This window comes from Plectrocnemia conspersa, unplaced genomic scaffold, assembly GCF_051122295.1.
Source record: "Plectrocnemia conspersa isolate PC_06_02 unplaced genomic scaffold, ASM5112229v1 ptg000006l, whole genome shotgun sequence".
Classification (NCBI taxonomy): Eukaryota; Metazoa; Arthropoda; class Insecta; order Trichoptera; family Polycentropodidae; genus Plectrocnemia; species Plectrocnemia conspersa.
This window is the reverse complement of record NW_028277170.1, coordinates 20,106,891-20,120,561: the sequence shown is the minus strand read 5'-3', so window position 1 is coordinate 20,120,561 and position 13,671 is coordinate 20,106,891. Positions and strand designations below refer to the sequence as shown.

At 24.1% G+C, this 13,671-nt stretch overlaps 1 protein-coding gene across 1 annotated transcript in view; it reads right to left on the bottom strand.

The window, feature by feature from the left end:
• LOC148234466 (uncharacterized) overlaps positions 1-12,838 on the bottom strand; it is a 97,541-nt gene extending 84,703 nt beyond the window's left edge. The window contains exon 1 of the mRNA XM_088187439.1: positions 12,783-12,838. The gene's annotated coding sequence lies outside the window, so the exon portion shown is untranslated. The remainder of the gene's footprint in view (positions 1-12,782) is intronic.
• Between the last annotated feature and the right edge of the window lie 833 nt (positions 12,839-13,671).

Below are 13,671 nucleotides of genomic sequence, written 5' to 3'. Positions count from 1 at the left end.
CCTTATATACAACCGTATTTCAAACAAAAATAGCAAGAATGTATATCTAAAGATCATAATATTTTTATTTTAAAATGTATGTCATGGCTATAAATATTAAATTTATTACTGCATCGGTGAAAAATAGTGAACGAAAGTTACTGAGCTGGTGTGACTAAAATATCAAGAATTAACTATTAATTAAAAAAAAATTTAAATTAAAAATATTTTTCAAGTAAACTAAAATTTACAAACATTTTTCAAAACACATTTTTATTTATATTTCTATGTATTAAAAATACATACATAAATAAATAGTGAATAATAATTTAATACTAATAAATAAATAATAGTTTTAATACTAATTTGTTTTATATCTTTGATTAAAAGTTCGAATATGAGTTTTTTACAATTTGATATACGAAGTAAAACTAGTATCAAATTTTTTATTTGTATTAAAAAAACAAATATTTGTTTGTATAAATATTTCATTTACATATTTTAAAATGGGCGAGTGCGTTGATGTAAAATCTGCTCTCTCGACTTTCTTTGCAGTGCCATATTGTGCATTCGATCAATATTTTAATCGACAGCACCTACGGATGCTAGACGTGTTTTTTCAATCAAACTCAAAGATATTGGTTATATAATAAATTCGATAAAATTATGTATTTAAAATGTTCCATTAATTATGTTTTTATTACATTTATATTACAATTGGCTTTTGAAGCATTAAATTCATTTGTGCTAATACTGTTAAGTGCAAAAAAATAATCTTCACTTTTTTCATTAAAATCAAGTATGATTTTTATTCTAAAACTCATATTATGATGCATATTAATTAACGTCCCCGCCAACGCTTTTCAATTTTTATTTCTCTTTTAAATAGGATAATATTATGTTGACTATTGAGAAGATTATAAAAGCCACTTATACTTCAACCATCCGCTTACATTGTTTTATCGTAGTGCTTTCATAGACCGTACTTTCTATCGTGCGATTAAAATACTTTACATTGTAAATATTCAAAGTATTGAAATATAATTAAATTAATACTTCAGAACTGGTTTTCACGAAGAAAAATATGATATATTTTACCAAAGTAATTCTAGTTAAGCACTGGTTTAATAATGCATATAACTGTAATATTTTTACGGATCGATGATAAAAAAATACTATTAGAAAACTGTAAGGTAAAGTTTTAAATATTTTTATTAAATAGTTCTGTGTGATAAATCGACATTAGTGACATAATTTATATTCGGATTCCAGTATTCGACATAATAAGGATTTTAATGGAAGTAATTATTACCAAATAAAACTAGTTCAGCCTCGTGTAAGCGCTGAATAGCTATATGTATTTATACTTTTCCATGAATTAAACGTTGTACCCTGTGGCGAAAATCGTTGACTTGCTACGAAAGCAATTTGACTGCATAAATATACCAAAGTTCGTGACCTGATATATAAGTATCCGTAGTAAATTAAGCACATCAATTTTAATTATAACAAAGCTATAAATATTATAGCAAGTGCACAATGAATTAGTGAAGAAAAAAATCAATTCATTGTAATTTTAAAATAAATTAAATTATACTTTAATACAGTGATTAATAAAAAAATAAAAAACAAATGGCTTAATCATGAGAAATGCCTATGAATAATTTGGTATTGCGCACCTTTTATGATGCTCCATTAAATAGATACCTAGCGTATTGAGTCAATGAAATAAAAATCAGAAGTATAGTTGATATTCAAGACTAAAACTGGAGCACTTGCCAACTTTTGACAATACAGGATCATGTGTCTCAATTATGAATTAGGTATTCGAACTCGAATTTTTTCTTAGTTTTTATCGATAATTATTTATTGGACAATTGCAAAACATAAAATAACTGCCTGTAGAATATTTTTTTTTTGATAATTATTTATTTTAATTATTCAATATTTACTTTATAAAATATGCATCACACAACGCTGTGTGAATTAATGATCGATGTGGACGTCAAAAGAAAAATGTTAAATTTATTTTTATGTACTTTTTGATCAAAGACAGCATTTTTAAGTCACCAGAATAAATTCAGCAATATTAATTAAACAGTTTATATACATACTTTTATCAAATTTATTGTAAAAGTATATACAATAGCTAATAATGTTCGGAATGAATTGGATATATGTACATAAAAATCGGATTTGCATCGACGATTGTTTTGTGCAGATTTGCATATAAATTAAATAATAATAAAATAATAATAAAATAAATTAACTGCGATTGAAATATTAAAAATAATTCAAATAAAATCTTAGCGTATTGAAACAACAAATACAAAAACGTATCATGAATTACACAAAAAAAAACAACGCACACCTATTTCTCAAATAAGTGCTATACGATAATAAAGGTTGGGCCTTTCAAACATTATGTTTTGAATTCTAAGAATTTCAGTCATAGTACATACCTCGAAAAACGTTCTATTTACAAATGTTTTTCGAATACGTAAAATCATTGTTTTGTTAAAAAGAAGCGACTCATTGTGTTGCATTACATTTTTCTTAAAAATCTCGCATTACAAAAAAAATTGGATTAGTTGGATATTCAAGAAATATTTAAGATTAATTTATATATTTATTAATTAGCTAATTGTTACCATTAAAAATGCTTTAATATATTAATTTATTTCTTAATGCACGAAGGTGTTTTTCTACTCCATTAAGGTAACCCGTCATATTTTTATTTTTACTAATTGTCCTAAGATTATGATTATCAAAATTCACACTGTACATTATTAAAATAGCCGTATTCATTTTCTAATACCTAACTATCCTTAAATTGTGTTTATTTCTAATATTAAATCAATGTACATCTTTATTTTTATTAACCTTTTGAGTAGTATATTAATTTAAGCACATTTGCTAATTACTTTATAAAAAAACAATGTTTCTCAACGTATACTTGATTTGATTTATATTACTACTTTTTTGTATTAGTGTAGTTTAATATTTTATTTTAATACTTTTCTAATAATAAATTATGTTAATTTATTTTACATAAATTTTAATTGGAATTTTTTTATTTCAATTCAGAGGCTCTTAATATATTTTTATAAAATTAATATAACATATTTTTTTTAATGTTCATTTAAACAAATTACATTTAAAAAAATATTATATAAATATATATTTATTCAGTTATATATGTAAATATATAACAATATGGGATACCTCAAAACAGTGATAGATTGATCGCCGTACATGTACGGCGATACCGCATAAGAGGTTAAGTACTTATTGAAATTTTCTAGTAACATATTATTTTCTAACTTATATGTAAATTTATTTTTATTTAAAACTATTCTCATTGCTCAAATTTTTTGCAATATAATTTTATTTAATTTATTAACATATATAATAGTGTTGCACAATAATATTATTTAATTATAGATAAAGATGTACATAGATTTAGTACTGGAAATAAAGAAGATTTTTAAATAATATGTATATTGTATGGAGATTTGAATATTTGTATAATAATATTTTTAGAGCAATCCGCAAAAATAAAAATGTAGCGGGCTGCCTTAATGGAATAAAAAAACACCTTTGTGCTTTGCGAAATAAATTGTAATATTAAAGTATTTTTTTTAATTGTGTTTATGCTTATGTTATATTTTACTTAAATTTATTTAGCGTATAAAAAATTAGCTATACAAGATAAATCAATTAAAATAATATAATGGTGCTATTGTTAAATTAAATTCAATTGCCTGATTACACAAAACAAAACTTTTGAGTATGGCTTCTATTTTAAAGACTGCTAAAATAACATAACAGTAGATGGACTAAAAATAATATTACAATAGATTGACTATAAATATAAATATTGTGAAGAAAAAAGCAGAATACAAGTGTTTTTTCAATATAGAAAATCACTGAATTGAAGTATGATTTGTTGACATATCTAACATATTCACATAATTGAGTTCCATTTAACTCAAATTTGCTTTAAAACATGATCGTGATAAACGGCTATCTTAGGTTTTAAGGAACAAGAAACTGGTTTTGAGACTGAGCATACATAAAAATATAAATAAGTTTTAATTGCTGTTTTTTTAGGTCATTCTTTACATTTAAGGCACGCCCTCATATGTCACATATATAGATGATTTAAAATTATACTCGTATGTATTGCGACTTGGCGGGACTGCTCGATGAATAATTTATAGACGCGCTTTTTATATCTCTTTCTGTTCTTATTCTTTGTATTCCAGACCAAGTTACAGTTTACGTAGGAAATACTTAATGGAACTGTAATTTAATTTGTGGCTTGTTTGCTCTGTCGTAATTTCACAGAACGCGAGGTTACAGTGGATCGGAGCGCCAAATCTACCCTTATTTATATTACGAGTATGTGTAGGGGATGATTCGAAAAAATAAATTATAGAGGGTGTAGAGATAAAAATAATTAGGGTATAACTCAGTTATTGCAAGCTTCTCAAAATAACATCATATCTTATTCAAGACGTGAGCGACTCACTGCGATGTAATTGTGATTTTTTACTTTCCTTGTTGCCTTGCACAATCAACATGACATATTTAACTCAGTAGATAACGTTTGCGTCGTCATATGTCATTCTTATTAATATGTAAATAATAAATTATTAGTAAAATGCACATATGTCTACCTTAAAAAAAGTGATTGATGGCTAAAAAAGATTTTAAGTAAATTTATCAACTTTCAATGGGTTCTATTTTATGATCATTATGACATCAGTAAAATCAAACTTTTAAATTTTAATGCCCAACTTTTAAAAGTTGTTTTATACGTTTGCATTTTCTTTATATAAAATAAAGTTTTCGCTGCACTTTCGTAAAAACTATAGATATATACATATATAAATTAAAGGTTTAAATATTATTTAAATAATATAAAATATATGTATTGCATAAATGTGAAAAATAATTAAAATAAAATAGCAACAAAGCCTAAAAATACTATTTAAAAAATTAATTAAACCATATTTGCGTTAACACAGTCAGTTATAGAGCTATATATTTTATCCATGACAAACCATGTACCAAAATATAATGTTTCTCATTTTTTTTAAATACAACTAGACGTGAAATACTGTTGATATGAAAGCTGTATAAGAATATCCTTTAAAACAGTAAACGGAAAAGATTAACAACTCAAGTCTTAAAATCCGCTAAAGATCTAAGATAAAATAACTAAGCCACTGCTTTTAAAAATACTTTAGCTCGTGTTACTAAAGCTTATATAATCTAGTTTACAACATTCATATTATTAATGTACCAGGTCACCAATTTACAGTAACATTTTTTAACCCATCAATTATATGACCGTTTGGTTTTAAAATTGTACTACTTTAAGAAAACTTTTCAGTGCATTCTGACAAAATTATACATTAACCATGAAATGAAATTTAGAAATGCTAAAACAGTTTTTAGAAATTCCTATGGTCAGAATGTGTTAAAATTGAAACATTTCATACGGATATTGCCAATTATACGGATATCGTTAATCTATTACGTTCCGTAAACGGTGAAGGCTTCCAAAATACGTGGAAAAGATATGGGTGATAAAGATTTAATTGAAATTTCTTTGGTCAACAACGAGACACATTAATGTAGCAATAAAGAAATAGAGCAACTATTATTAAAAGCAAAAGCAAATAAAGAAAGACTTTCCACACAGCTAGAAAATTACATTTTTAAACTATTTTTCGTATAGAAAACTTCTATATAGATTATGTAGCTGTAATTTTATGTGGATCAATGGTGCTTAGTTGGCTTAATCTTTTGTCGTGAAAAGCTACGCCAAATAGTTGTTAAAAAAATCGCTAAAGAATAAATCTTGCTACCGATGGTAGAGAGTCAATTAAATAAATAATTTAACTGTATTGTGTTTTTCTGTATAAAATAAATAATTAAAATAAATAGACTTATAATTTTGGAAACCAATTTATAAAAATAATATGTATATTTTACGCTTTACTGCTGGAATTAATTAATATAGCGGAAATAATAATTTTAAAAGTGTTCTTTTAATTGTGAAATATATCTGAACCAAATAATCGTCTAGCCTCGGGCAATTTTGTATTGTGTATATTTCACTGCATGAAATTTTTAGCCGTTGATTTACACAAACATCTCCAAAACATAATCACTTAAATGTTTAACAATTTTTACAATACAGATACATTATTTTTACCTCATGCAAAAATCAGACTTTTTATAAAATATATATATTACATTATATAAATATTTTATACGAAAGAAAGGAGTTGCGATAAATCAAAACTAAACGTCGGGTGATATAAATAAGACAATGCGTTCTTTAGAGAAAAACTTTATCATCAAAAGCTACTCTAACATTTTTAAATTTGACTCAAATACATTTCGGACCTACTGGTATATTTTAAGTATAAAAATACCTATTTTAATATACAATCAAAATTAATAACCAATAAATATGTATTCCATAAATATTAAAAAAAAATATTTGTTCAACAACTCTCTAGATTTTTTTATATATAATATATACAAATAAGAATCTCACCCCCGACATTCTTTTTTTTGTATTATTAGCCGACATTTCGGCTCCGTCTTTATTTGCCCGACGAAAAATAAATATGAAGAATGAAAATCAAATTGAAATCTACCAAAATATATTATTCATCGGTTAGGTAAAGAGTTAATATTAAATCAAATCTACACTATATTTAAATCTAGATATACATAGATTATTTTTTTTTAATGTCTACCCATAACTTGAATAATCAATGGAATTTTCACACGATGTAATATTTGTATACAAGAAATACTTTAGAGTGATTTTATTGTACACTTTTATGGCTTCGTAAATTAAATAACACAGTTTATTGAAAGACTATTGTTTTTTGTATAAACTTATTTACTCTGTTTTTTTTAATTAGTCTATAAAAATTTTTTTTTTAAATATAAGGGAGATTAAAATATATTCAATTATGTAATATTTATATTTTTATCAATAAAAATTTATACATAAAGAATATATTTATATATAAAAGCTATTAAAGATGAAAATCTTATATCAAGTTTTCTTTTATCGTATGTATTGTTTAATAATAAAATTAAGCGATAAAATAATTTTACATATAAAAATCATTAAATATCTATGTTCAAGTCAAAAATTTGCATAGTAAATGCAATATAACCTAACCCCCTTTGGGGGTCGGGAAACATGAAACAGTCTTACAAGCCGTCAGACAGAATGCCAAGAACGCGACGCAGATCGCGTACTATCTCAGTCTCGACTGAGATAGTACGCGATCTGCGATTGTGATTGTACTTGCGGTTTGTAATTTTTAATACCGATTCGAACAATCAAAAAAAAGAATTTAACTTAAACTAAGTTAACGATTGAAAAAAGTCTATTCATTTTAAGTGAACCATATTATTTGAATATCAATTTTAAGAAACAATTAAAAAAATAAAGGAAATATATTTTAACAGAATAAAACCTTACCAATTTTCTAAAAGACAATGTTATAACTAAACATAAAATTTAGCTTGTAAATATATTAATTTAACAAAAAAATTTAATTAACATAAGACTACTAACAAAGTACTTATAATAAGATTGGAATTAAACTGTAATTTAACTTAATTAAACATACTATAATTTTATGTTAATTGTTAAACAAAAAAACCTCCAGTAAGAGACTTTCTGATGTTATTTTTATTTTTCCTTCCCCAAGTGCCTAGTTGCTGGAAGAAATGAGAAAGAAGGAATTGTGCAAAAAGATTGCATTTTAATAAAATAAATATTCACAATTATATTGTAGCTACAAATAAAAATAGCTAATAATTTAACCAGCTTGCAGCTTTTTATTCTCATCAATTTAGTCCTATCTTAAATTATTTTTTAAATTAATTTTAACGTTTTATTTTAATATTTTTCAAGAAAATAACCCTACAAATGGTATAATATATCTTATAATTTTGTATGTATAATCTTATTAATCACGGATTCCGTTAGATGTAAGCTTGAGGTATAAATAATAATCCGTTTATAGCATTGCTAAAGCTAGCGAAGATTTGGATAAACGTTTCACGAAAAATGTCTTATTAAATCCTTGGTTTACTTGATATTACGCTTTGGTTAAAGTCGTGAAGCAAAAGGTTAAAGTTAGATTAAAAATAGTCAAATTGAATTAAAGTGCTAGAGAATATTTGCATTTAAACTGCACGTAGAAAAGAATAATTGTTTTATATTGAAATAGCACAAAATTGTTTTTTTTTTAAATAAAAAATCAATAAGTGTTTGCAAAATATATTAATATATAATTCAGCCTTTTTCCAAAAACATAAATATTCCACACCCATCCTACAAAAAGCCGCAGTTTTATCGATTCGAGAATACTTGGCAAAACATTCGATTCTCCAATGCCTTTCTTTGTTTGTATAATTTCAATGTAATCTTCGAATTAAAGTTTTATATATTTCACGTTTACTTGCGTTTTCATACGTGTTCTTTAATACGTAATGTAAGTTAATAATTAAAATATATCACAAAACATATGTATGTACTACAGGAGCGTACGAAATCCGAGAATTTTGATGTGCATTATTTATGAACTTCGAAAAGCAATAAATAACGCAAATAAGATTTATCGTTTCATATATCGTAGAAGCAAAATGCTTATTAATCACAACGGCGTCGATGTTTGCTTTGTATTACACAAATTATTAAAATAAATATACCAGTTGTGACTTATTTTAATTTATAAGGAGAACTTAAAAGCTTTACTTTTAAAGAACTTTTTACAGAATATACATATATTGTAAAACTTAGATTAATACCATATTTTATAATAAATCAATTATATTAAATTATTTATTAAATCAATATATCATATGTATGTACTAAATGTATTTGTATAATTAATTAGGCATATTTTAACTATTTAAAAAATAGTAATATTACAATATACTTTAAAGCTATTTGTTTTTTAAATTCTATAATTTAATAGTATATATTAGGAAAATAACTGGAAAGTTACGTAAGTGTCAATATTTTTATAAAGTAGTAGCGTCATAGAAAATTTTGTGAAAAATATCTATAGCAAATTAAAATTAACTTAAATTTGCAGTATGTAAAAAATGTTGTCATGTTTTTTTACTTTTGCTACAATATAAAATTGAATAAGACTATATATTTTACTAAATTGGTAATTAAAGAGTAATATAAGTTATTAAAACGCTCTTTATTTCTACAAAAAAAAATGTTTTACTCTAATAAAATTTTAGTTGAATTTTACTTATTTTTTTAAATATACACGTGTATTTTAAAAATATTTTGAAAAAATTATCATGATGTAAATCTTTTTTTATTCATTCTAAGAAAACGCTGTATTTAAAATATATATATAAAAATGTATATACATATCTATAATATATGTCAAAATAATCTAAAATTGTTTTTATAAATTAGTAGTTTATTAGTAAAATTTGTAGAATTAAATCTAATTTATAATAAGAAAATATTAGTTAACATGTAAAATATCAATTAGTTAACATGTAAAATATCGCTTTCCTAAATTTAATAGTTAATTCTAAGAATATATATAAAAAGTTATTTACGTGTCAAAATAAGCTTGATATTTTTTGTATCAGTAGTTTCTTAATAAAAAAATTTATAAATATCCATGGCATATAAAATTTACAATACAATAAGAAAATCGTGATAAACGAATAAAATATCAGTGATTTGTTGCAGTAAGAAAAAAATACTTATTCGTAAATTACATATTTTTCGCTGTGCTAAAAACTAAAATTATATTTTTTAATAAAGTAGTAGATTATGAGTGATACTTAAATTATATATGTTAAAAAATGCTTTTAACTAATAATTGATTATTAAAATTGCGCTTTATCATAAGAAAATGATAAATGTATGTTTGTTTACAAAATATTTCTAAAAATTTATCTACATTAAAAATTAAAAATTATATTCTTGAGAAAATTAAATAAAAATATTAACGGGAAAATATTATCTACTTTATCCTAATAAAATGTGTGTTTCTAAGTAAAATATCACGATTTGTTGCAGTACGAAAAAATTACTTATTCCTAAATTAAATAATATTTCGTTATATATTTTTTCACTGTACAACAATGAATAAAATTATTTTAAACATATTAGCTTAATTCTAAGAAAACGCTAGTTATGATTGACGCTTACTTAAATTGAACGGTGTATATAAATAAAATAGCTAAAAACTACGTGTCAAAATAAACTTTATATTTTTTTATAAATTAATAGTTTCTTAGTAAAATTTGTGAAAAATATATACGGAAAAATAAAATCTATTCTGCCTTAAAAAAATGGTTGTTTATGATTAAAATATCAATGATTTGTTGCAGTACAGAAAAATTACTTATTCGTAAATTATATAGTGTTCAAATATATTTTTTTCGTACAATATAATTTTTTAAATACTTATCTACGTGTCAAAATAATCGTTGCTTACAGCAAAATAAAATTTATGTTTCTTTAATAAAATGAAAATGTATAAGTAAATATCAACGATTTGTTGCAGTGAGAAAAAAATACTTATTCCTATATTAAAAAGTATTTGGTTACATATTTTTCACTGTGTTACAAAATAACCATGAATAAAATTATATTAAACATATCGGCTTTATTCTATGAAAACGCTAGTTTTGTTTGACGGTTACTTAAATTGAATCATGTATATAAAAAGTTATCTACGTGTCAAAAGAACTGGATATTTTTTTATAAATAAATAGTTTCTCAGTAAAATTTGTGAAAAATATCTACGAGCAAATAAAATCTATTCTACCTTAAAAAAATGTTAGTTAATGAATAAAATATCAATGATTTGTTGAAGTACAGAAAAATTATATAGTGTTCAAATACATTTTTTTCGTACAATATGATTTTTGGAATACTTATAAAAAATTATTAATATGTCAAAATAAATTTTATATTATTTTAAAATGTAGAAGTTTCTTGTTAAAATTTATAAAAATTATCTACGGCAAAATAAAATTTACTTTAACCTAATAAAATTTGTGTTATTAAGTAAAATATCAACGATTTGTTGCAGTATGAAAAAAATACTTATTTTTAAATTAAATATAGTTACATATAATTTTGTTGTGGTACAAAATATATTGTATTAAATTATATATTAATAATGTGTTTTTTATAGTAATATCAATAAAAACTGATTTTTATTTCCACATTAAAAAAGTTATTAAAAAAAAATACGCTAGTTACGTTTACGTTCATATCTACATGGCAAAATAAACTTGATATATGTTTACAACATAATATGTTATTAGTAAAATTTGTATAAAAATATTTACTATAATATCATTAAAACTGAATTTACCATAAAAAATTGTTTGTTCGTGAGCAAATTTATATGATTTATTACAGTACGGAAAAAATGATTTATTCTCAAATCAATTTTTTTCGTTCTATGTAACAAAATAAATTTGTATAGAATTATATATTTTAATAATGTGATAGTTTTAAAGGCATACGTGAAAAATAAACTAGTTGATATTGCCGGTTTTTTATTTAATAGTGTATTTTAAGAATATTTTTGAAAAATTATCTACGTGGCAAAATAAACTTGATATACTTAAAAAAATAGTACTTTCTTAATAAAATTTGTAAAAAATCTACTACCTTATAAAAAAAATCAATTCGTGATTTATTTTAAAATAAATAGTATTTGTATATAGATTTTTTTATTTTGTGTAACAAGATAAGCTTTTATTAAATTAAATTTTTATGAATAATGTAATATACATATTTAATATATACATATATTAAAATCAACTTTATATTTTGAAAATGTCAGTGAAGTTTGACGATTTATTTGATTTGCTGATGTATTTTAAATGTAGATCTAAAAAGTTATTAACGTGTCAAAATAAACTTGATATATTTAAAAAGCAGTAGTTTCTTAATAAAATTTATAAAAAATATCTAAGGACTATTAAAATTTACTTTACTTTAAGAAAATAATAAATCGTAAATTTACTAGTGTTAATATATATAGTTTTTCGCTCTGTATTATAAAATAAACTGGTTAATTTTTAGTAAATTTTGCCTGTTTCTTTAATTTAATAGTATTGGTTTGTGTATCGAAAAAATGTTACGTTTATTAAAAATAATATATAATACATTTTAGTTAAACATTTTTTTAAATTAAAATATAGGTCTTTGGGAATATGTTAATATTTTTTAAAGTTAAACGTTCATTTATATTTTTATTTATTTATTAAGACACTTATTTAAAATATTTATTTATAGAAAACAAAAATTGTATTACTAAGATTATATCATAAATATTTAAATATATTAACGTTGACGCATTAAACGAACTTCCCCCTATATCCGTTCGGCCAATGCACTAATGATAAATATTTCAATAGACCGTTTATATTGTTTATTTCAGTGAATTGCTCACCCGCGAGTTTGTTGACTCGCTGAAAATTTAATCTTAATTTTTATACGTAATATTCTGAGAGCAATAAAAACATCATTAATCATTTGACTTAAAAAATATTATCAACTGTTTATAAAATAGAAAATTCATTTTAATATTCAAGTTTCGGTTTCGAAACAAAAACAACAATAAGCCCTTATGGTGCATTTAGTAGGGCAGTAGTGAAAGTATAGATACCGCATGCTTTACGAACCGTGCGCGCAGTCAGATTCGATTATAAGCGCGCGTGACGTCATGTAACGAAAACAAACTCACCCCCCGGTTGTAAAGCGCTCGGATGGTGTATCCTTGTTGAGAGAGGCTGTGAGACTGGCCGCAGCAGCATCTTCGCAGATGAGATTGTGCCGGAAGCCATTTTACTCCCTCTCTCTCCCGGAGCACGCGTACAGAGTCGGAGCCAGTGCGCACACCAAATTGCACCACTACCACGCCACTGGGTGACCATGTGACGCGCCAGCTTTTTGGAACAGTTAGCCCTCAGTTAGACGCAATGGAACCAGGGCCAGATTAGGGTTAGCGGTTGCCTCAAACCCCTCTGTAATGTTTCTCTAATCGGATGCGTACACTCTTATTTGAGTTTGAGTGCTTTTTAAATAATGAGTGTCAGTATTATTTTCATAATTCATTACTGTGAAACGTTAGATAATATATAATCCATAAATCACTATTAAATGTTAATTATTATTTTGCGATTCAGCAAATTAAATTTTAATAGCAAAAAATATTTTTTCGCATTTTTTATAAAATAAAAATTTTAGTGCCGCTGCCGGGGTTCGAACCCGCCACTTCAGAGTTATTAATCTGAGACGTTATGGACTACGCTATTACAACAAGATACCTATTCAGGTATCAACGGTCAAAACACGACTGATATTATTAGCTAATATTAATGAAAAAAATTATATTATATATGAACATAATTAAAAATGTAACAAAAGCAGAAGTTATAAGAATAAGTTTTATTCATTGCAAAACTCACCTTGACATTTAATGATTTTTTCCAATGAATAATATTGTAAATATAAAGGTATGCCCAAAATGGTTTTACCGTCGCTGTCCAATGGATAATATACACTAAATATAATTTATATTTTCTGAAGCATTTTCAAATGACTTAATGATAAAATTTCTAATATTTTATTTC